Raw genomic sequence first — 26,040 nt, 5'->3', positions numbered from 1 at the left:
GTCTGGAGGAACACAAATCAGCCAAATAGACTGCAGTAATAAGCTAGCAGTTCTCATGGCCAGGCACTCCCCTACAGGGGGATCAACTCAAAACTGGGAATGCAAAATTAAACCCCAAATTATACCCAAACAAAATAACTGACCGGGGCCTTGCCCACAGGAGTGTAAATCATATCAGATAGAGATGCATAGCTCCTGTTATGATGCTGTACAAGAATGTACTGGCTTAGATAATGCCACTTATTTTACAGCCATACTTACAAAAATAAAAATGGCAGCAGCTGGAGGTGATTGGGCCCTCAACCCCTCTGTATCGGGAAGCCCCATATACACCCAAACCTCCTGCAAAGGTGAAATCAACAAGCTGGTCTGTTGGTATAAGAGGGCTCCAATCCATGTCTCAGATGGGGGAGGTCCTCAAGACAAAATGAGAGAACTTCATGTTGAGAAAAAAAACTAAAAGAAATAGAAGACAGTCTATTCCCAAAGATCAATTACTACCCGTTAGCTCTCCCCAAATCACAGGGTGTGGATTTAGACCCACAAACTGAATATCCTTTCAGCCACTCATCATGTACTTAACCTCACTAACCCTGCTTTAGCGCAAGACTGCTGGTTGTGCATGGCCTTAGGCACTCCTATGCCCTTAGCCATCCCTACAATTCCACAATTGACCCCTCTCATGATCCGCATAATTTTACCTGTAGACCTTCCCAATCATTTCTAGTCCAGCCATTAATAACACCCAACATATCCATGACCTGCCTAAAGGGCTCTCTCCAAAATGATTCTACCCTTATAGATATGGGCCATCCCCTGTCCACTGCCTGTGTTCAATTTGTCACTCATACAGGCCCCCTGTACCCCCCCCCACAGGACACATTTTTGTCTGAAGTAATAATAGGGCCTATACCTATATTCCAACCAACTGGACAGGTACATGCATAACTGCTTCTCTCCTGCCTGACATAGATATTGTCTCAGGTGACAAACCTGTCCCGGGGCCAACACTTGATTACATTGCTGGCTGCCAAAAATGAGTGGTAACACTGGTCCCACTTTTGGTGGGAATGGGCATCACTGGTGCTGTAGCTATGGGAACTGCTGGCCTCGCTGTTGTCTTAGATAAATATACTGACCTGTCCAACCAGTTGTCTGAAGATGTTCAAGCTTTATCTTTTATGATAAAAACTCTCCAAAACCAATTAGACTCACTGGCAGAGGTTGTCTTACAAAACAGATGAGGGCTAGACTGCTCATGGCAGAGCAGGGTGGAATCTATCTTGCCTTACAGGAAAAATGTTGCTTCTATGTTAATCAGTCCGGTGTTGTGTGAGGCAAGCTCCAAGAAATAGAACGATTTCAACAGCGACGACAACAAATGGCTGCTAACTCCTTCTCCTCAATGTGGGGGGGGACTTTCCCCTTACCTAGCACCCCTTTTGGGTCCCCTAGCTGCCTTGTTGCTTCTCCTCTCTGTGGGTCTTTGTATTTTTCAGAGGATTATGGTGCTCATTAATAACCGGATAGATGCGTTTATAGCAAAGCCCACTATCACCAGCTGGAGATGGCAGATCAACAAACCTACCAGGAAGGAATTCCCACAAATAGCCCATATGATGATGCGGCCTAACTGCCCTCGGTCAATGGACAAGCAGCCAGAGATGGGCAACTAGGACATACATGTTACACCACCAGCCACCTAAGACAGGCACAGGACCAACTACTGTCCTGCAAGCCCATGACAGGTAAGGCCCAGTTGGGTTCATGTAATGAGGTCCTTGGCCTAAGACAGGTGCTGTCCTCACAGGGCCTGCCATACTCCTGATTAATAATATAAAAAGGGAGGAGATGTAGGGAGCGGCGTGACAGCCCCAGTGCTGCCTCCCCAGGGCTCCCTCCTATGGGCACATAATGTGCCTACCTACATTAACCATAATCCTCTCCTGCTTATGTCACATACCTGGTTGTGATGATAACCCATGAACAACCACCCTGTAGCCTCTTCTTGTCCCACCAGCCCGCCATTGGCCTCTAAAGGATGTGACCACTTCCTGAATAAATGAGATTTGATTGGACTCCTCAACTTGTCTCCATCTCTCTTTGTCTCCCACCCTGTTTTATTCATCCCTGATCCCCTCCAGGTATGTACCTCATGGATTGATCCATGGGCCAGATCAATCCCTGTCCCTCATTGCTTTTTGCTCTTGGGAAGGAGGTGACAGAAAATGCAGTGTCTGCCTGTTCTGTGTGTGGTGTCTGACCGTGGCCCAGGTGCCTTAAATTCTCAGCCTTGCACCAGGATGGTTGGATGCCCAATGTTTGTGCTCTGCTCTGTTTACTCTGGATGCCTCCAAGCAGAGCAGGGCAGCTGGGGCACTCAGGAACTTTCTTCATTGTCCTTTTCCTGCACTTTACACAGAGGCAGAGGAAGTGAGAACTTCTCAGATGGCTCTTGATCCAGAACTGTCCAGACAGGAAGGAAAGACAGGAAATTATCCTTGTCATCTGGTTCACTTGTCTGAACTCAGGTTTCCCTTCTGCTCAGGCTATGTCTCTTTTAGGTATGATGAGAGATGTCCCCCTTCTCATGGGGTAGCCGTTCACTCAAGGCCATGTGGATTAATTTTGTTGGTCAGCTTTTAAATACCAGTGGGCATGGATTTATAGCATGAAACATTTTTCAGAGCCATTTTCATTATGTCCTTCAGATTCTGATATATTGTATTTTCATTAGCATTCAAGTATAGGGATTTTTGAAATTTTATTTGATATATTCAATTATCCAGAGGTAATTAATTTTTTAAAATCACTGTACTGGCCTTGTTTCTGTAATTTCTTTGCTGTTTTCAAAGCATCATATTGTGATATTACAGGATATCTAACACAGTTTCAGTTTTTTTAAGTTCAGTAACACTTGCTTATTAATTTGAAAATATTTTTTAAGGGTGGTAAAATACAAAAAACAAACAGAACAAAGCCAAGCAAAACAATGCAGTGACATTGGTACAGAACTTCAGACTAGGATACAGAATAACAGTAATACGTACCATAGTATATCTTGTTATCTTTACAATAGTTATTTAGTCAATCAGGTATAGCAAAATCAAACCAAGAACAGGACGTGATAAAACCTATCCAAACAGAACATTGAATAGAGCAAGACAATTGATCAGAACAAAGCAAAACAGTGAAAATAATATTTGCCTTTAAAGAGAAGATAGCAGGAAATCCCCTATATTTGCTATATTGCATAAGGTCATCCTCCCAAGAGATGTTCAGACCTTTGGCCTCAGGTCAGCATAATCAAATCAGCAACACAAGTGTTTAGTTGCTTTATGTTCCTTAGTTGTTATCAACTCTGTCTGTCCTCCACCCTTTCCAATTGCTAAACAAGGAGAAAGGATGGACATTTGAATCTCAGCCCATGTGCGAGTAAGCTCACATGAGATACTGATTTTTCCCTTTTTGGCATGACAGTGGGCTGCTATCTCATGCTGTGGCTTACCAGGAGGAAGGGGTTGTTGCTTTCTTGTTCAGCTCCAATCCATCCCTTCCCTGTGTCTAAAATAGTGTCTTTTTTGGAGAAATTTCTATGGAATGCTAAAATGTCCATCTACAGTTCTGTTTTTAAATGAAAATATCTGTAGGGTTGACTTAGGTCCATTTGAATTAGCTTAACTCGGTTCTTTTTTCTTTTTTTTTTCATAGTAGTGTTACATCTACTTCTCATTTCTGAGAGTAGGATATTGAAGACCCCTATAGTTTTGCACTGGATTCTGTGTGACCTCATATATGTGTCTGTTGAAGTTTGAAGATCAATGGTGATGGACAGGGGGAGACTGATGTATGGAGAACTTTTAAGAAATTGGGTTTGTGACTCTGATGAGTCTTAGATGTGGTTCTCTTCATGAAAGCAGTCAGCCCTTTGCAACTCAAGTTTGACACAAATTGAACTCTTAGTACTTTTAAGTTTTTAAGGACAGAGTAGACATGGTCATGTCCATAGTTGAAGAATAAAGTGTTATTGGCAACTAAATTAGGTAGAAATATTATAAACAGTCATAAATATAATTCTGGAGGGAGCAGGTGTAGAGGATGAGGATACAGGGCAACTGTGAAGCTGCATTCCTTGCAGGGCAGACCTCAAGACAAAAGAAGCAAGGAGTACACCTCCACACTTCCCCTAGGCATCAACACTGATGATTCATATTCTAAGAGGCATCAATCACCTGGGTGGGGTAATCAAGAGTCTTAGACTCACCCCCTCCAGGAAAGGTCCTGGTTCTTTCCTTACTGAATTTGATTCACCATTGGATAATTATTATCTAATTATCTGTGATTGTAATCTTATTAGCTGTCTGTAGTTTGCCCCATTTTGTACACATTTCATGACTTTCCTCTGCAAACCTTCCCCTGTGAAGTGGAATTCTAGGCTGTTCACTCATGAGCCTTCCTCTCTCTTTTAGACAGGAGCTTCTTTTCCCCCATAAATATTTCTGGCCCTAAACCTCCATTGTTTTTTAAAATTCATTTTACATCACACTTATAACAGATTGGGTGTCATACTAGCTCCCTTATATTCTTTGGATTATTCAGAGGCTCTATCTTATTCCCATATGAAAACCAGACATCAACATGTAATTTAAAATGTCTGAAAAATTCTCCAAGTGTTTCACTATCCAGGAAAGAGTGAGGAACAAGCTGGGACAGGCAAGGAAAAAAATAAGCTTAATGAGAACATTTTTCCATAAAGAAAATGAGAGAGAGAAAATCTTGGAGACTATGAGAAGGGTTGAAAAGGATAAAGGAAGGGGAAATAAGTGGAAAATGAGAAAAAACATGAAGGTTAAACCTAACTGACAAACTAGCCAATATGTGTACTGGCAGAATGCTTATGTTGTACCCCCAAAACAAGACCCCGAGATATTGTCCAAAAATGGGGCAAGATGGCTTTAAAGGTAAAGTGCTTTATTTAAGCTGGTACCTGAAAGAGTTTTGGCCCACACAGGACACTGTAGCCAGGAAAGCCTCAACCAGAAGCAGGAAGCCCCTATCTCCCATGCCCCTAGGAATTTACCTGTGATGCCATCTTCCCATCCCTGGAAATTTACCTATGGCACCAAACCTAGGACCAATGGGCTACCCATGCATCCCTAATGCCCGCCTTAGGTTCCACCCCAAACTGAGGCTACTTACATACCCCCCCATGCCATGTGTCCGCTGGAGAGATCGCCGGACGCCACCGGTGGGGGGTGCCGGTCATCTCTCTCTGTGTTCTCAGAATAAAGGCTGCTTTTTGTTTTGTACTTCTTGTCTTTTGGAAATATTTTTCATCTTTTGGAAATAACCCTATCATTTGGTGCCGTGACTCGATCAGCAGGCGATTGACTCCTGGGACACACCCAGTTGAGTCCCCAACTGATTCACAAATCAGATAACATCCTGGATTAATTCTTCATTTTTTCCTCTCCCAAGATGTCCTTGTCACCAGCTGCCTGCACTCACCTTTGGCCAGATTGATTTCAGGTGAGCACTCTCCAGGGAACCTTTGGAACTGGGCAGCCCCAGTCGACTGTTCCCCCATTTGCGTGGGTCTGTGCATTTTCACGTCCTTAGGACAGTCCAGGGCAGGGTTCTTTCTGGGTGAACCTGTGGACACACTCTAAAAATCTCTCATGTTCTTTGGATTTGGATAGCCCAAAGCAGAGATTTTTGGACCACCCACACTAAAAAACCTTCATTTCCCTTAAAGCCTCACACTTTCACAGGCAAAACTGTTACTGACCCGACGTGAGCTCCACACATAAATCTCTCAGTGATGACTGGAATATATGAGTTTTTGGAACCTTGGCCACCATGTGGTGCCACAAACGAGTGATGGCTTGTTCTGGACCATGGCTTATTTCTTGCCTGAATCAGTCATGTGAAATATATTTTCTAACTTCCAAAAGACGCCTTTACAATGCCTAATTTCCAATTCATGTACTTTAAAAATTAAAAGTACCATGAAAACTAAACAATTAACTTTTTACTGCCAGGAGGTCTGGCCAACCTATCCTCTTATCAGCAATCATTGGCCCAAAGAAGGAACATTTGACTCCTGCATTCTCAGGAATTTGTATGATTTCTGTCAGGCCAGCAACAAGTTATTAGAACTCCCTTATATTCAGGCCTTTCTTATTCTGAGAACACGTCCATCTCTCATTAAGTCTTGTGCTCCTGCTCAGATACTTTTAGCTAACTCTACTGCACCACAAACTTTTCTGTCCTGCCCTGGTGTTTTCCCTGCCGCAGCCTCCCTACCCCCAAAACGGTTCCTCGCAGTTACCTCCCGCTGTGCGATTGTCTCCCTCTCCGCCTTCAGGGACCCATAATTCTCCAAATAGCTCTAATCCCTCTGTGTCGCAGTTATCTCCCACTGTGCGATCCTCTTCCCCTCCGCCTTCTGGGACCCATAAATCTCCCAGCAACTCCAATCACTCTGCTAGCACTTCCTCAAAGTTTCCAACTCTTTCTCCTGATAATTCTCTGACCTCTACAGCATTCTCGCCACCCACCATCCATACTTGATCTCGGTCATTATGCCCTTCCGGCAACCCGCGTGATTGTTCTGGTGTGCGCCGGGAACAGTCACCATGTTACAACCCTCCACCATGTGGCCAGCTGTCGCTGTGTTCACACAGACCTCACTGTCAATGGGCGCCCCCTTGTGGCTCCTTCTGTGAATTGCAACAGCTGCCCTAATGATGCACATGATGCTTCATTGCAATTCTCTCGCTGCAAGCCACATAGTGAGACGCCATCTGCCTGTGTTTCCCAGGATGACCAGCAGCAGCTCTGTATCTGCTCTACAGATGATTGCTCACACGCACCTACTAGACAGATGGCTGCCCAATGGATCTCTGCTCCAAAATCTCCTCAGGCTTAGCTACCACTTTGGGAGCACGCTGACCCTGAGGGACTTGTTAATATCCATGTGCCTTTTTCCCTTTCTGATCTATCTCAGATTACCCATAAATTAGGTAGATTCTCTGTTGACCCACAGAATTATATCAGGCAATTTAAATTTATTACTAATTGTTATGATTTACATTTTAAGAATGTTTATGTGATTCTAAATACCACTCTCAGCTCACAAGAGCGAAATCAGCTGTGGCAAGAAGTTTGAGAAGAAGTTGATCACAGACATAAGGTAAACACCGCTGATAATGACCCTGGGCCTATAGCTGTGCCAGAGCAGGACAAGCAAATTAACTATAAGAAACTTTTAAAACAAGTCCAGGAGGCTAATAAAAAATCAGCTGTGTTCCTAAATTGGCTTTCTAATCCTCGCACCCTGAGAGCAATTCCAGCTTTGCACGTTGCATTGGGCCACTTCCCAGCCCCTCCCCCATGCATGGTCCCAGCCCCTCCCTCCCCCATGTGCTGTCGTTGCTGCTGCCTTACACATTTCCAGTGGCAGTCCCAGCCCCCCTCTGTGCATGATGTCTTGACACTCGCCCCACCCCCATGCTGGGCATGCTCAGTTGCATGCCGCAAAACAGTAGCTCAGTGGCTGCACTCAGGCATGCTTTTTTTTACAGTTCAGCTCTGCTCAAAAGATGCTATTTTTTTAAATCACAATTCTTGAACCATTTAATCAAGGTTATTGGCCACCTGATAATTTTACCAGCCTAGTTTATCAATCAAAGCCTTTTTGTTAAATATGTAATTCTGTGCAACACCCCAAAAGCTATATGCCATCAAGATAAAGCCTGCTCTCTGATCTAAAATGCCAATATTAAATTTCTGCTTACTTACTTAATTCTACTGTAGTCCAAATCCCAAGCAAAAGGGCAAAATTTGACCTTCAAACCTTAGAGAGACCTTAATATGGTTTTTCATATTTTTAACACTTTTGACACTTGGATTTCTGAGGCAGGTAAACCTATACAAGGTGGAGCTGTCTGGCCTCCCCGTGGACCACGCTCAAATGCAGCAGAAGACACTGGGCAACAAAATGCCCCATCTTGGCATTCTTTGAGACCTTACTTCAGGGCTGCTGGACTGTCCTAGCCACCAGAGAGTGGGTAAGCCATCCTAACTTCTAGCCCTCACAGGAAATGTTGACACTGCCAGATTCATTGCTGAAAAAATTGCTGCTGAAGACTGAGAGGGCTTAGGGCCTGCAGCCCCCTTTGTGGGTGTCCATCTCAGAGTCCAAGTCCCACTAAGTCTCAGGTAAGACAATTTTCTATATTTGTGGACATAGAGGCCATATATCCAGAGGTCTTCCTGAGTTTTCAGGCTGCTATATTAAGTCCTCAATCTCTATGATGGGGTATTGATGGTCAACATATGCCATTTATAAACAGGGCCTATTTCGTGCAGATCCCAGTCCTAAATCTTAAAAATGTCTTTTATGCAGGCTGACTTAGACACACTGAGGCCTCAACAGCTTCTACCTGTTATCACTGGTGAACCTCTCCTCAGTGATATAAGACCACCTCCTTCCTTTCTTATTCACCAATTTCTCAGGTAACCCTAGTCAAGACTGACAGATACATTTTGTCTTCTCACTTTGTTTACACTTTTTCAGGATACATAAAAGACTTTCTCACAACCAGGGAAACTGCTGATATACTTGCTAAAGTTCTGTTGCAGCAAATCATTCCAAGGACTACAACCAGGTTACAGTGGCCCATACCTGATATTCTTGGTAACCTCAACAGCAATCAAAGTTGCTGGACTCCCATCCTGGTTTCACATCACTCAGGCTAAGAGGTGCCCTCCCAGCCCTAAATCTGATCATTCTGAGTGGTCATCTCATCTTTTGTTGCCCACCCATCTCTGTTTCAAAAAGGCCTCACAGCCACAGTTAACAGGCTAAGTCATGTTTTGTTATCCACTTTGGTTCCTAATTTCTTACATTCTATTAATGATCATTTTTACAGCAGGACTCTTGACAGTCTTTCCTAAAGACTCCCACATCATGCATAAGATAATCTTCATAATGTCCTATATGATAACAGTCGCAGTCCTTTCTACCCTCAACTGTCTGGTTAAATGTGACATCCCTGAAAGCCTAAGCCCTTACCTTCCCTATACTGGTACAGCCACTGCCTTCCCTGCTCCCCCTATTTTTTCCAGTTCAACTCTTGGACAGGAGACAAGTTTTATACACCTACCCTTTTAACTTTTATGCTTTCAGATGGGGGAGTAATCACCTCTCATAACTTAACTCCTCCTAACCCCACATTTAATTTTCAGAATTCTGCCTTACCATGGAAATGTTCCTACCTCAATGTCGTCCTGATTTAATGACATATCTAAATCGAAGGCACCTTTCCCTCTACCTCACCTGGGTCCTTAAATATGACAGTGCCATGTCTCCTCATAATATCTTGTATCTTTGTTTTTCCAGTCTAACATACGTGCATCCACCAGTGAAGTTGTCCTGGCTAAAACACCTGGCACCAGCATCTACCTGGGGCATCAACCTTCATCCCATCAACTCCCCTAGGCTCCAGTACAGCACCCTCTGCCATCAGGAAGTAGTTAAAGAGAGAAATCTTTGCCCCTTTTCATAATAATAATCATAAGACAGGATATGAATGGGTTTTGGCCCAGACAGGACACTGTAGCCAGGAAAGCCTCAACCAGAAGCAGGAAGCCCCTATCTCCCCTGCCCCTTGGAATTTACCTGTGATGCCATCTTCCCCACCCCTGGGAATTTGCCTATGGCACCAAACCTAGGACCAATGGGCTACCCGTGCATCCCTAGTGCCCGCCTTAGGTTCCACCCCAAACTGAGGCTACTTACATAGCCCCCCATGCCACGTGTCCACCAGATAGATCCCCGGACACAAGTGGTGGGGGGTGCTGGTCATCTCTCTCCGTGTTCTCAGAATAAAGGCCACTTTTTGTTTTATACTTCTCATCTTTTGGAAATATTTTTCATCTTTTGGAAAGAATCGTATCAGTACCCAGAGACACACTTTGATGGAGTTTGCAAAACTGTGTAACTTGGTTAGATTTTTGTCATGCTTATAAAGGAAAAAAACACAAAACAAGGGATGGAAGGGGGATGAGGTTGAGGAAGACCTTTGTTCCCTTTTTGCTTGAGCACAGAGTTTTTATGGGAAGTTTTGCAGTTTGTGGTCAGCAAGTTCCTCCTTACAAGCATTTGCAGCTCATGGTCAGCTAATGCCAGGTACATCTCTCTTTTATTATGGGGGCAAGGGTTAAGACAGGGTATGGGTTGCTTGCAGCTGTCTATTTCTGTGAACAAGCATTCCTCACAAAGGGGAACAAAGGTTAACACAGCAAACAGGTTACCAGGGTGACAATGCATACAGACACTGTGGTGGTGTTTTGACTAAATCACAGTATGGTGGTAGGTTGCTCCAGGGTGGTCAGTTATAGAAAACAGTTGTTTTGTGAAGGGTATTATAGGGCAACTAGGGCAAGTAACTAGGGTAACAGCAAGTACAGAACAGGATGATGGCACTCTTTTGTTAGAGTACAACATTCCCCACTGATTTTTGTTAGTGATCCAAATCATTGGCTCATGGGGATTTCAGACAGAGGTACCTGCTGATAGTCTTGTGTTTTTAAGATCATAAGCTTTACAGTTTGAACTCGGTTTTTGACATAATTTATCAATCTGTTTGCAATGCAAGGCTCAATTGTTACAAGACAAGTAGGACTAACAAAGGTCCTCCAGTAAATTAAAATTGTCAACCAAGGGGATAGAGAGAACCAACATTCAAAACCAGTTTTGTTTAGCTTATCTGGCTTCTTCCGTTTTTGTAGCTGTTTTTTAAGGCTGGCAATATTTTACCTGATAACTATGGAATGGTTGGCATATAAGCAACAATTTTCTCCCAAGTCTAGGCAGAGTCCTCCCTCCTTTAGGAATAGGAGATCTAGTCCCCATCAGTTTTGTAAAACCATTTCAGCCAGGGAGCTTAAGGAATCTTCTATTTTGGAGACAGAGTAACTGTGGGTAGCTAGATATTGATCAATGAGTGCACTGAAATGGCTGTAATTTTGGTCTCCAGCTGCCAGGCTAGACACTCTGAAGTCTATTGACCTGGCCATTCCAATTCGCAATAATACGGGTATAAGTATAAGATTTTTCCTTAATCAGACAGGGCTCTCTAAATTAAAGCTAGGGAAAATGTGCCTCCTTCCATTGTCTCCAGAGTACCAGTACACTTAGGGAAAAATTTGAACCAATATACAAAGCTTGGGGCATTGGGTGAACAGGTGATGCATAGAGAAAGGATTTATACCAGAAGTGCAGGTGAACCAAGGTCAATTGGGAGCAGCAAGGTGCTGATTAGCAGGGTAAGAGAGATTATAAATCAGGGCTGAGGAAGTGAGGTTACAGAGAGTAGCCTAGGGGGAGGTTTGCAAAGGGTAAACACAAGTTCCTGCCATACCCATAACATTATCCAGGGTGAGCAACAATTTAGCACCCCACCAATAGGCAGAATCACCTGTAGAGGAGTTTAAAAGCTGATTTGCCACAACACCAATCATGGTAGTGATGGGACTGTGGGGGACTGGCAGCGGCTGAAAAGATAAGAAGTATGAAATATAAATCACCTTTTTAAAAATTTTTTATTTAGAGAGAAAAACAAAACTAAATGAAGCAAGACAGTAAAAGGCTAGAAGCAACACAGAATTTCAAGAGAAAAAACATACAGTAAGGGTTCACCAGTTAATAGATCACACATTGTCATCTTACAAACAGCTGTCCAGATTAAAAAATTAAAGCATAAAAAGTGGAGATTAATACAGTGAGATTGCAGTCAGTTCTGTTCAATGATCCAAGAAAAACTCAGCAATATGGTTCTCTATCCTACACATTTAAATAAATTTGCAGTTATATCCTTTAGATCACTTTCCTTCCTCTCTTTTTTACACTAACAATCACACATTTATTTTCCATTACTTCCACAGTTTTTTTTAACTTTTTCCTTGAAGAGGAAAAGAAAAAAGATTGAAAAAAAGACCAAAAAACAAATCAAGACGGACCAAAAAAAAGCCTCAATGAATCACCTTTATTTTGAGAGTGCGGGGAGAGACATCCCCAATCCCCTGGGGAGCGGCAACTTCCCCCTGGGTTGGCAATCTCTACGTGGAACACGTAGAATGGGGACATACATGTAGTTTAGGTTGGGGGTGGAGCCTGAGGGGCATTAGGGATGCACAGGTAGCCCATTGGTATTCTTTGGCGCCACAGGTAAATTCCTAGGGGTGTGGGAGACGGAGCTCCTTGGTTCCGCCTGAGGCTTTACTGGCTACAGTGTCCTGTCTGGGCCAAAACTCTTTCAGGGAGTACCCGTATAGAAGAGTGGATGAGATGGGAGACATAGCCAGCAGTCACCAGTAAGGTTTGAGTCACTGAGATTGAGATATCAGAAGGCAATGTCTAAGGGTACAAAAGGTCTGTGGGTGGTGCAAGACCAACTGGGAACAAGGAGGTGGTTGCTCCAAGGGGAGAAACAGGGGTCCCAGAGGGAAAGGAAAGGAGATGTTTGGTGGGAAGAGGCTGAGGCTGCTGGGGAGCTTGAGGATCTATGGGTCTGGTGGGGGCTGTCTGGATAGGCTAAGGAACAAACTGGATAGTAAAAGCATTTTGGGGGTTATATCCAGAGAGCCCTATCCTAATGCCATAATATAATCCCACTTTCCATATAAGGTTGGTAGGAATTTTGGATTGAAAAGTCATAAGGTTACACTGGTTGAGGGTACAGGAAGGTGGGGTCTCATGGGTAACCAAAAGGTGGGTGTCTACTTGATTTGCACTCCAAAGGGATATAGTTTCACAACCCCAATATCTACAAAAGTATTCTGTCTCTAAGGACTGTGAACACCTCCAGGTGTGATAATCTCTAGATACTCCAATATGAGCAAGTCAGTAGCTGGTTGTTTGATCTGGGGGCAGAGGTACTGGCCAGGGGACTGTAATATCTTTTGACTCTCCAGGTCTTTACAAGGCCCAGTTTGTCTCCCTGCATGCCATACTGCCCTATTTTCATTCTCTTTTGTCTAATATTTCTTAGGGCCATATTTAACAGGGCACATAAATCTAGTTTAATTATCTCATGGACAGTGGCATTGGTTGTTAATATCTCACCAGTATTGGAATCAGTTATCTTCCAAGTCCCATAATGAGGATTATGAGACATACCTTTGAGGTCTCCATAAGGGAAAACACTTAGGAACAAGACCATTAAATACATTTGGCAATTTTAAGCTTTAAAGGGTCCTTGGAGGGAACAACAGTCCACTTCTCTGTAAGTTGGTCACTGTCCGGGGGTTGGGACTGGCTTGAATTGGGAATGATGGATCCAGGCAGGTTTTCCAATGACTTTGACAGCAGTTGGAGTGCTGAGGACTATGGTGTAGGGACCCTCTCACTGTAGTTCAAGAGATTCTCAGTGATGTCTTTTGATGAGGACTAGCATTCCAGGTTCCACTGCAGGGTGTTTGTCCTCAGGATGGGCTGCAGGCAGAGGATGTTGTTGGAATAACCAGTGGATGGAAATCAGAACTGGCTGAAGTGCCTGGAGGGAGTTAATAACATCTTGGTTAGCTAGATCAGCTTGTTTTTCTTCAGAAATATTAGGGATGAAGGGAGGGGGGTCTCCCATATAGAGCCTCAAAAGGGGAAATACCAGCAATATAGGGGGTACATCGCACATGCAAAAGGGCAAAAGGAAGGAGATTCACCCAGTTCTTGCCAGTTTCCAAGGCCATCTTGGTTATTACCATTTTTAAAGTCTGGTTCATTCTTTCTACTTGTCCTGAACTTTGAGGCCAGTAAGCACAAAGGAGTTTCCAATCAATCAGCAAGACTTGGGTCAGTTTTTGATTTATCTGGGCCATTGTTGGACCCCATGGATAAGGGGAGGCCAAATCGGGGAATAATCTCATGTACGAGCCTTTTAACTACTGTCAGAGCTGACTCAGAATTAGTAGGATAGGCTTCTACCCATCCAGTGAAAGTACCAACCATTTCCCATAAGTACTTATACCCTTTAAGTCCAGGTATTCCTATTTCTGTAAAATCTGTTTCCCAATGTTCTCCAGGCATGGTCCCACAGTAGCAAGTATCTGTTGTGGTTGCTTTGGGTTTACTAATTGATTGAGGGCATCTGAGGTTCACAGACTGAGTATGCTTTGATAAATGAGGAATAAAGAAATGACCTTGAAAAAGGGCAGCAAACTTTAATCCTCCTAGATGAGTGGGCCAATGGGCTGGTTGGATGAGTTCATGTCCCAATGCCTCAGGGAGGAGGACTCACTTATCAGGCAGTTGGTACCAGCCCCCAGGGAGATCAGGCTTTGCTTGAAGTTGAGCCACCAGATGCAAGTCTTTTCCAGTGTAAATGGGCTCTGACAATGTAGGTGGAGTCAACAGTAATGTCAGGGCTGTCTCAATCCTCATTGATTTTATGGCCGATTTTTGGGCTGAGGCATCTGCTAGATTTTCCTTGTATAACAGGGTCATCTCTCACTTAATGGGCTTTACAGTGGATGATAGCCACCTTCCTCAGCATCCAAAGGTGGCCAATAAATCCAACATTTGGGGAGCATTTTTGATCTTTTGGCACACTGAAATCAATAAACTTGTTCTTGATAAATGAACCCATGAACATGGACAGTAGCAAATGCATACCTGCTATCAGTATAAATGTTTACATCTTTGTTTTCTGCAACTCAAGGGAGTCAGTGAGGGCAATGAGTTCAGCCCATTGGGCTGATGTTCCTGGTTCTAAGGTTTGTTCCCATAGAACCTGATAGTCTTAGGTAACCACAGCTCCTGTGACCTGCTTACCTTGATAGATGTAACTGCTCCCAATGCAGACATATGATGGAACTCCAGATAGGGACTCATCCATCAAGTACAGGTTGAGTCCCATGATGTGATCAATAATCTTAACACAGTTGTGGAGGGGCAAGGAGTGGTCTTCATCAGGCAGAAGATTAGCAGGATTTAAAGCTGCTGTCTCCTTGAAACTGATAGAAGTCAGATCCAGAAGTAGTGCCTGATAGTGAATAATGGGAGCTGGACAGCCACTGGTTTGGTGAAGCCTTGATGAGGGTTTCCAGTGAATGAGAGGAGACAATTATGAGTTTTTGTCCAAAAGTTAATTTTTGAGTCTCTTTTACCAGAAGGGCCACCACCGAGGCAATCACTCATAGGCAAGGCAGCCATTTGGCTGCCACATTATCAAGCCTCTTGGAAAGATAGGCAACACGCCTCTGCCATGGTCACAAACTCTGGGTTAGTACTCATTTTGCTTAGGCTCCCTAGGTTCTCATCGACATAGAGGAAAAAAGGTTTTTGCAGAACTGGCAGTGCCAAAGCATAAGCCTCAGTTAAGGCTAGTTTCAGCTGTTTAAAAGCCTGGTCTTGAGAATCTGTCCACTCTAGAAGGTCCTGAATGACTCTCCTTAATGAGTCTTAAAGAGGCTTCACTATCTCAGCAAAATTAATAATCCAAAGCCAGCAATATCTTATGGCTCCTAGAAATTCTCACACCTGCCTTTCAGTCACAGGGTCTTGAATCTGTTGGATGGCTTGCACCCAGTGGGAGGAAAGAGTCTGCTTTCCTTCATAGATTTGGTAACCTAAATAGGTCACATGTTTTTGGCATAGTTGGGCCTTTTTAGCAGAGACCTTATAGCCCAGCTCATCTAAGGCTCACAGGAGACCTTGTGTGGCACTCACACAGCATATAAATCTGTTGCTACCAAAATGTCATCAACATATTGTAAGTGTGTCACACGGGGATAGTCCTCTCTGAAGCCAAAGAGGTGTCCAGCTAAGGCATCATCCAAAAGAGTGGGCACATTCTTAAATCCTTGTGGCATGTGTGTCCATGTCAACTGTTCTGACTCTCCCAAAGAGGGGTCTGTCCATTCAAAGGCAAAGATGGGTTGACTTATGAGGCAATGGGAAAGGTGAAGAAAGCATTCTTTAAGTCCAACACTGAGTACCAGATCCGTTTGTGGCTCAGTGGGCTCAACAGAGTAAAGTGGTTGGGTACAGTAGGGTGGAGAGTTACAACTCATTTGTTTACTTCTCTGAGGTCCTGCCTTGGTCAGTGGTCTTGGATTCTGGGTTTCTGAACAAGCAGCAAAAGGGAGTATTCCATGGGAAGACACAAGGGTTCTGGGGTTCTGAACAGGCAGCAAAAGGGAGTATTCCATGGGGAGACACAAGGTTTCAATATGCCATGTTCTTTTAATCTCAATATATGTCTGGCTATACCTTGAGGGGCCTGCAAACTGATGGGATATTGCTTAAACCGAATAGGGGTGGCCTGAGGTGTAAGCTCTATTACCAGAGGGACTTGGTTCACTGCCAGGCCAGGAGGGTTATGTTCTGCCCAACCCCAGGAATTTCCTGTGTCCAGTGGCATAATAGCTCATTGTCATTAGGAACTTTAGGACTTCATAATAACAGATGTCCTTCACCCTCAGAATATAGAGCAAAGGCTTTGGTGTCAGGGAGTTCAGGTGAGCCATTGTCCATTTGCACTGCTGGAGTGGTTGATTCAAAACTAAGATGAACTTTCAGTTTATTCAAAAGGTCCCAACCCAACAGGGGATCTGGGCATTCTGGGACCCAGAGGAATTCATGGAAAATTGTATTTTGCCCTGACCTGGAGCTTGAAATTTGGATAAACCTTTGTTGTTCTGGTGGCTCCTAATACCTTTAATTTTCTTCCCATAGGGGTTCCTATAGGTTGGGTTAGAACTGAATGAGCAGCTCCAGAGTCCACTAATAAATCAATATTTTGGTCCCCCACAGTTAAAGTTATCCTGGATTGGGGGTGGGGGCATGAGAGCCTTGACTTTCCTAATAATGAGACAACAGAGTCTTTGTATCCTTCTCTCCTTTGACTTTAAGCTAAGGGCAGTCCTTTTACTAATGTCTCATCTCTTTACAATAAGCATATTGGTTTTTATCTAGGGGTGGGCAAAGCTTTGCATCCGGCTTGATAACTTTCTCAGCTATCATCCCTAATGCCTTTGTCAACTTCTGATCTTTTGGATCCTTACGTATGTCAAATACCTTCTGAGAAATCTCTAATAACTGGCTAAGGGGCATTCTCTCAAATCCCTCTAGCTTTTTCAATTTTCACTTAATTTCAGGGGCTTATTGGGTTATGAAGGCAATATTGATGGCCCTTGCATTCTCAGGTGCTACCGGATCTATGGGTGTATAAATGTGATAGGCCTCTTGTAATCTTTTCAGAAGCCCCAGTGGAGACTCATTAGCCAATTGTCTTATCTCTGAAATCTTGGACAAATTGGTGGGGTTTCTGGCGGTGCCCTTAAGAGCTTCCCAAGACAACTAGTGATACCAATCAAGAGCCTCCTTACCTTCTGTCATATTAGGGTTCCAATCAAGGCAGGACAAAGGGAAAACATGGTTCTGGAGCCCAGGATCAGAGGTCAAGTTTCCATTTGGATCATGCATCACTTTTCACCCAAAGGAGCAGATGCATTCTCTTTCTTCTGCCATAAACAAAACCTGTAAAATCTGCTGGCAGTCATCCCAAGTGGGGTGATGAGTGGAAAAGATTTATTCTAAAAGAGAAGTAATACCTTGAACATCTTTTGGAAAAGGGATATTCTACTGTCTCTCATTGTAAAGATCAGAAGTAGTGAACAAACAAAGTATTGGGGGAGATGGATATTCAGGGTTAGGAATCGCATGCACAAGAAGAAGGGCATGAATTGTGGAGAAGTCAGGAGATTCCAAATCCTGATAACTTCTGGTTCAGATAGGGCTGGGATGGCAAGGGGGGGGGGCTCTGGTTTTGGGGACCAAGATGTTGGGGCTGAGGGTTGGTAGGGTGATGGCAGAGTTTCTTCCTCTTTGGCGAAAAGAACTGGGCATGGCTCAGGTTGTTTTGGTTTCACTTTGAGAGGCACCAGGAATGGAGGATTTCCAAGTTAATGGTTGGAAGCCTTAAGAAACTTTTTAACCCAGGAGGAGGTGTCATAAATGAGGTCAATCCAAACCTGAATGTACACGATCTGGTCCAGGTGAGTTGGGGTGCCAAAGACATATTGTCAGACAGCTTGAGCTGTGGACAAATCAAAACTACCTGCCGGGGGCCAGTTAGGAACACTAGTGGGCCATTCAAGTTCACAGAAGATATGGAGTATCCTGAATGCACTGGTTCTCTGTATCCCTGGGCTCTATCCTTAAAGTCTCCAAAATGATTAAGGACCAGGGTCAAGGGAGACAAAGAATCTGATGATGGTGCCTGGTCCATAGTTGCTAATAACCAGGTAAGGAAAAATACATAAAACTAATATGTTTTATGTAGGCATCACAAAAGCCAAGAAAACACTGAACACGCACACAAAGGCTTTTCTGTCCACAGTCCAGTGACCTAAAGGGAGTCAATTTTAATTATAACCCTTGAGTCCAACAAGCCACATCGAGCCTGCAACAGAAAAAGTTCAAATGGGCAATGAGCAAGTTCAACAAGTTCAAAAAGTTCAAATAGGTAAAACCCCTAAAGTTAGTAACAGATTCAAAATACAAAAACACTGAACATAAAGCCAAACAGGCAAAAAGCCCCAAATTCCAAATGGCAAAAAAGCCCCAAATTACAAACAGGTGAAAAGCTCACAGAGGGCATCCCACTCTGGTAAAGAAGAAGCACTAGGCTCATCTCAGTTACAAATGTGAGCACCCAAATGGGCAAAACCCCAAATTACAAATAGAATACTTACAGATGTGAAGCCGATTAGTGAAAAATAATTTGGGGAAAGGTCCTCAAGATATCCCAGATGAGCCCCAAATGTTGTACCCCAAAAACAAGACCCCGAGACCCAGCCCCACCCCAGCACACACTCAGAATCAGATGCACAAGGTTTGTTCCAACCAGGTCACCAGTACAGTCAGTGCAGATTAAGAAATAATTGTGAAACTGAAAAGCCAATCAAAGTTGACTGAACATAAACAATGTTAAAAAATGACAGGAATAAAAGCATACAGTAATTATGGAGCAATAGCAAAAAATCTAATATAGAGAAAACTTAAATGAGAAAACTGTAAAGAAATAGTAGCCCAAACATTTTAAGAAACAGATGTCTGAAAATATTTCTCAAGTGGTCAGAGGACTCTACAGGGATCACTATGAATAAATTGTTTTGGTAAAGCATGAATACGAGTAAGATCAAAAGTGTAAAGTACATATATAAATACAACAAATATCAGAAAGTTTAATTATAATTATTTAAAAAATAAAGCACTACTGAAAAATTATATTAATATATTATGTTGAAAGAAAGCATAAAAGTCAATCCTTAGCAAAATAACAAAGCGTTGGAATGAAAAATGTGATCTGCATTACCCAAAAGATCTTATTTTAAAGATTAATTTTCATATCATTTTAGAAAGACATTATAAAATTTTATTATCTATGGTTACCCCCCAAAACAGAAACAAGTATTAAGAATGACTTAAAATTCAAAAATCAAAAATAACAAAACAAAAAGTAAAATATATTGTAAACCATGTTTTGCTAATAAATTTGCTAATTAGGCACATTATGAAGGTACATTAAAAGAAAGAGGTAAAAGCATGATAGGACTTCAAATAAATTGATACAAAATTATCAGTGGCTACCATAATTTCTCATTTTATTCAAAATAGCTGTTCCTACCATCACACATAATAAAATCAAACAAAAAAAATAAAATCAATTAAATGAATGCAAGCATTATAAGATTTCAAAATAAAATAATAGGAAACCAACCATGATTACCATAACACGTCCCATTATGTTTATTGGTTCTATTCTGTTGTGCTTTATTTGATTTTGCTATGTGTGATAGTGTAGACAGCTTTTTTTAAGAAAATGAGAAATTATAATAATGATTATTCACTTCCTGTTATCTGGTTTTGAAGTTCTGTAATGCTTTCATTTTTCTGATTGGTTTTATACTATTTTGTTATGTGTGATATTTCTGCATGTGAAGGTTTGATCAACTATTTTGAAGAACACAAGAGACATTATTGTGACCATGGTTGATATCCTATTGTCTTGTTTTGAAGTCCTCTGTTGCATGCATTGTTCTGTTTTGTTTCATCCCCTTTAAAAATAAAAACAATTTTAAAAAAGAACAAATAGGCAATCTGAATAAAAAGCTCATTATCAATAAAAACTACAAATAAGCCAGCTGTGTAGCACAGAACTGACAGGAGACTGTATTTCTTTCTGACACAAAGTTTAGCAAAGTTCAGTCCCACATCTGTAGACTATCCAAGATCAGTGAGAACCAGGTGCCTGAGAACGAAATATATGGGTGTTTGCAGCCTGGAGTCCACCTGAGTGAGGATAATCATGCCAAATTTGTCCACCAGCGAGGTCAGGTAGACAGTGAGGAATAGCACAAAGAGTGGATCCTGTAGCTCAGGACAATCTGTGACACCTGGCAGGATGAACTTGGTCAGTACTGAGAAGGTGTGTCTTTTCCACTTGGATTTATCAGAAAGTCAATTCTGGATACAACAATTTTGAAATATTATCGCTTTAGGGACATGTATATAATAAGCAAAACTAGTGTATGTAAGAGACATTCAATCTTTCCAATTCACATTATTTGAAAGTAAAAATTTTGTTTTGACAAGTGACAACACAGATAACTTGAAATAAATATCAAAGTTGGACTGTGGTTTTCAGCTAGAACTGTTTTACTCTAAAAACAAAATTATTCAGTAACTAGTATTGCAGAATGATTATGCCTGTGTGAGCAGACTTCATGCTTGTGTGAGCAGTAAGGGTTTAAAGAAAGAGACAAGTGGTACCATTTAAGACTATAGCTGAATTAAAACCCTCTAACAGAATTTGAGATTCTCTAGGGACTGAGACAGAGAACTGATCTGTGTATCCTGTATTTATTTGGTTTTCACACAAAGCAAGAGATTAGAATGTAAATTGAGGGAAACTGAACAAATGGGAATCAGTTCAGAGACTTTCCCAAGTAGTAAGTTATACCCATCAAGAGAACTATATTTTCTCTATATTGATATTTATTGTAGGAGTGTGGAGTCTGCAACTACAATCTCTATGTAATTATTTGGTATTGGAGCCAGATATCTTCTGCTGTGACCTTGTCTTGTCCTTTGAGGCATCAAGGCACCACAGAACATTACAGGACCAGTGATTCATGGAGGTTCACTTACTATAAATCTGCTGCCCATCTCCAGACCTGGAGCATAAGCTAGGGACAAAATCACAAGTAAGGATAGAAATCCAGGTGATTAAAGTTAAATCAGAGCCTGATCAGAGCCACTTTATTTTATTTTTAACTTTTTTTAGTAATTGAAAATTTATTCATAAAAATTATGTGTTTAAATTCACATACAGTGAAAGTTAATTTTAAACTTTAAGGCTCCATTTTCCTTGCTTACATATAATGATCAATTATGTAATGCATACAGATAAGACTGTGCTAAAGAATATCTTCTGTAAGTAAATAATTATTCAGCCTCTCCAAAAGACATTAAATACAACTACAATGATGGAGATAGCCTCTCTTTTAATTATGATGAAGAAATTAAAAAAGCCATAGGAATATTTGCACTTTGGTGTGAGTTGAACTTTCCATTTTTCTGTAGCATCATGTATTGATCCCGGCTAAGTCCACATGGAGTTATGATTTGGTTTTGCCAGCTGTGGAAATCTCACTTTCTCTGGAATATGCATGCTGGTCTTCATGTAGTCACTGGATTGACACTGGGCCACTACACAATAGATGGGATGAAAGCACATGGTCATATTAATGGAAAAGCAGCTAACTTCCCGAATAAGGAAGTATAAATTAAATAATGGAAAAGAATATAAAGTTATGATTATAATTAATTCACTATAAGTATTCTCACTTTCTTTTGAGTTTACATATATTTACAACTAAAAGTTAATTTAAAATGTAAGACTCATAATAGAAGCTGTACTTCTTAAATGCATCAGCAGTTTTTAAAATGTTAATAATCTAAATAAGCAGCAACAGCAAAATTTATAGTAACTGAAGCAGTGCAAATATGTATTGACTGCTGTAATATTTACCATATTTCTTATCATAGTCTCTTTTTATCTTGTCAAGAACCATTACATCATTACATCCTTGCACTTCTAGTTATCACACACAGCCTTCCTATGAAACTTTGGCCATTCTTTCTGTCTACCTAAAAAGTATTTTGTCTCTTTGCTTCTTTTTCCTTTAACCCATGATACATATTACTATCAGAACACTCTTTCTAGCTCTTCTCTAGAAAGTGCACTTTCCCCTACACTACAATTTTGACTTTTATAATAACATTCTCTACCTTCCAAGAAGACCATTAACTTTTTTTATTTTAAAGAGGATAAAACAGAATAAAACCAATGAAAACAATACAGTGTAAAAGATACAGGACTTCAAAACATTATGAGATCAACAATAGTTACCATAATGTCTTTTGATATCTACAAAATAGTTGCAGATAACTTCAGATATAGTGAAAATCAAAAAGAACAGAATAAAATAGAAACAATAAAAACAAAACAATGAATGCAATGAAGGACTTCAAAATAAGCCTATAGTAAATCCAAAATTCCTACCATAGTATATCTTGCTATATTTGAAATAGCTGCGCCTAACATCAGATTTCACATAATCAAACAAAACAAAAGAAAATAAAACCCAATCTAACAAAACAATACAAATGATATAGGACATCATGGTCTAAACAAGAGCATAGGGAATGAACAATAGATGCAATCTTCAAAATCAGATTTCCCCACCAAGATGTCACACTGCATACTGCTGTCCTCTGCACCTGTGATCAGACTACTGACCGTAGACCTGCAATGTCAGTGAAACACCAAAGCACCATAGGCATCCAATTGCATTTCACCTCCATAACTATCATCACAGCTTATGTTTCTCTGGCTAAGCCAGTCACTTACATTGGGGTTGGGGTTGGTACTTCTTCTTTGCCAGCCTGTGCACTGGAAGGCATTGGTGTCTGTCTGTTCCAGTCTGATGGTAGCCTACACATGGCACTGCTACCCAAGCTGGGCTTGCTTGCTGGTGTGGTTTTCTTCTATCTCTGGTCCACAAATGGCACTGACTAATGGGGAGAGGCCAGGGTCTGTCTCTCAGAGCCACTTTATAGTGATCTCCATCAAATTATGTAAAATTTTGTGCTTAAATGTGGTAGTGAGATTTATCCTTACTTTCAGGGATTGGAACCTACTTAAAATACTAGTGTCTATATTTAATATTGATCTCAGACCAAAAATAAAATATCAGTAATTCTGAGGATAGCAAATCATGATAGACTTAAAGACCAATGAGTAAGATAGATATTTTCTATTTGTCATTTGCCTTATTACCACTTATCAGTCACATTTTGTAATTTCATTTAACAGCATTTAATAACATTATACAGATTCAAATTAAATCATATTTCATATTAGGTTTTCTGAAAATGCATAAAACAATATAATTTAAAAACATAGCCATCTAATATTTATATAGCTATATTTGTTACATTGAAAATTTTTCAAACACTTGGTAGATAAGCACATATATAAACTTAAAAATAATAGCGTTTATTTATTTTATAGTCAAGGAGATAATATAGAAACAGTTATTCATTTTCTGTTAGTTGGTTCTAAATACCCTGTAATACTTTCACCCTCTTGAATGGTTTTACACTGTCTTGTTATGTTTGATAGTATATGAAGGCATACTCAAATATTTGAAGGAAAGAGACTCTATGGTAACTACTGTTATGTCGAGTTATCCTGTGGTGAAACACTATGTTGCTTAAATTGTTCTGTTCTGACCTGTATTGTTATGTCCTCCTTCATCTTAATCTCCCCCTTTTCTATATTTTTAAACAAAAAATAATAATATTTATATAAATTTTAAAAACTGTAGCAAATAGCTGTACCATATATAGAGTATTATATTTTGATACAATGTGTTGCATATAAAGTTGGTATTCTCACAGGATTTTTAGGGCTAGAAATTACAAAAATTTGTTTTCTTATAAAAATTAGTAGGTTCCTAGCTGGTTTATTTGGAAGCAAGAGGGAATTTTCAATGTTTTAGGGTACCAACAATTTGAAAATAATGACACAGATCATTGATTCATATATTTTGCTTTCATCAACATACACTTATTTTGGATTTATCATTTCTTATTTGTAACTAGTATAACAACATTTAATGTGTTATCTTGATTTAAATCTGCTTTAAATTGTATTCTCATTCTGTGGAAATTTTTGTCAATATTTAAATATTCTTATATATACATATGTAATATATTAGATCCATGGTATCAAGTGGGAAACTGGAGGCACAGGAAATGTGAGGGAATTAACAGGAAGTGAAGCCAGCAGCATTGTTCTACACAATGAAAGTGCATAAAGTTCCCTTTGGAGAAAGGAATAAAGTATTTTAGGTTGAAAATCTGATGGTACATTCTATAAAGGTATCCATTTGATTAAACTTTTACTGTGATACACCATACCATAGAGACAAAATACAATAAAGATGACTAATATACATAGAATTTTGGAGGTGTTTTGAAATTTTCTGTGTGACATACCTTCAAATCTTCTTCCAAGAATGACAAATATTAATATATCAATATAGTGTAGATAAACAAGTGTAAGCAAATGAATTATGTCTATTAGCCCATAGAACATTTAGAGAGTAAAAATGAATAGCATTTGAAGGTAAGATAATTATTTTATTAACAATTTTTCTTAAATAAATGAGGCACTGCACTGTAGAGACTGTAGTGCATATCTCCAGACATGAGCTACAAGCAATAAAACAATGTCACCCAAGTTAGCAGTGTCCAGTGGATGACTGACTCTTTGTGGTACTGACCTAAATACAGTGTTGTTCCTGTGGTTGTGCAGTGGCTGCTTGGCATTCTGTTCTGTTTCTTCCAAACTCTATGCCAGAGTTAAACACATCTGAGTACTAGATTCTAATACAGGAGGGTTACAATAATCAATGCACTCACACTCAGTTTGAATCATGATGTTGTGTCCTTTGGTTGGTCTGATAGTAATCATAAAGTACTCCTACTTCTCATGCACAAGATAACTGAGAAGTGCTGTCCTGAAAAATGGAAAAAGCCACAGATGATCCCTCTTACATGCACTGGGGTAAGTCTTAAAAATGACTTTTGTTGAACTGGAGATTTAGTTTAGTTGCATAAGCGCCTGCCTGGAAAGTACAAGTTCTTGAGTTCAATCCCGGGAGCAAAACAAAAATCAAAAAACACACTCAATAACTTTTGTCCTCTAATCTTTACTGAATATTCAAGTTTAGTTTCTCTACCTTTGCTCTGAGGAAAGGTTTTTCGTCAGATGCACATTCAAGAGGAAAATGAAGAGCATTTGAGCATTAGTAGAAATCTGCATCCCTAACACTCTTGTTGCTGAATAGTTGATACATACAGACAGGTGTATCTATTTATCTATCTATCTATCTATTTATCTATCTATCTATCTGTCATCTTTTTATCCTTCTATCTATATCACTATCAAGTGAAAATTTTCCCCATACAGATATGAGCAATGAATGTCATAATTAAATGTTACATGTAAATGTTAAAATATTTTCAAAGGAGTCACACAAAGAGCCTAAGGCCACTAAAAACCTAGGCACTAGGATGGCTATCCACATAGGAGACTGAATTTTGGCTATTCTTATTCATGCTTTTAAAAAAATTCTGTGTCCTTTTATTTGGGTTTCACCTCTCACTTTTGGTGTCCAATAGATATAAAATTACATGTATTCAAAATTAAAAATTTTTCTACACATCTACCACATACATGCTTCAGTGATGCTTGTCAGCTGTCAATATAATAGGGGTCGTTCAAAAATTAACATGAAGATACAAAGAACGCCAGTCCCATTGCTGCTCAGGAATTATAGAACAATGGAAAGTACAGAAACTGAGCCATAAATAATTCCTGACTGTAGCTTGCACAC

The sequence above is a fragment of the Cavia porcellus genome, unplaced genomic scaffold, assembly GCF_034190915.1.
Source record: "Cavia porcellus strain 051 isolate PalLab524CR breed Dunkin Hartley unplaced genomic scaffold, mCavPor4.1 scaffold_5, whole genome shotgun sequence".
NCBI classification, from domain to species: domain Eukaryota; kingdom Metazoa; phylum Chordata; class Mammalia; order Rodentia; family Caviidae; genus Cavia; species Cavia porcellus.
Note: the sequence above shows the minus strand (reverse complement) of the source record.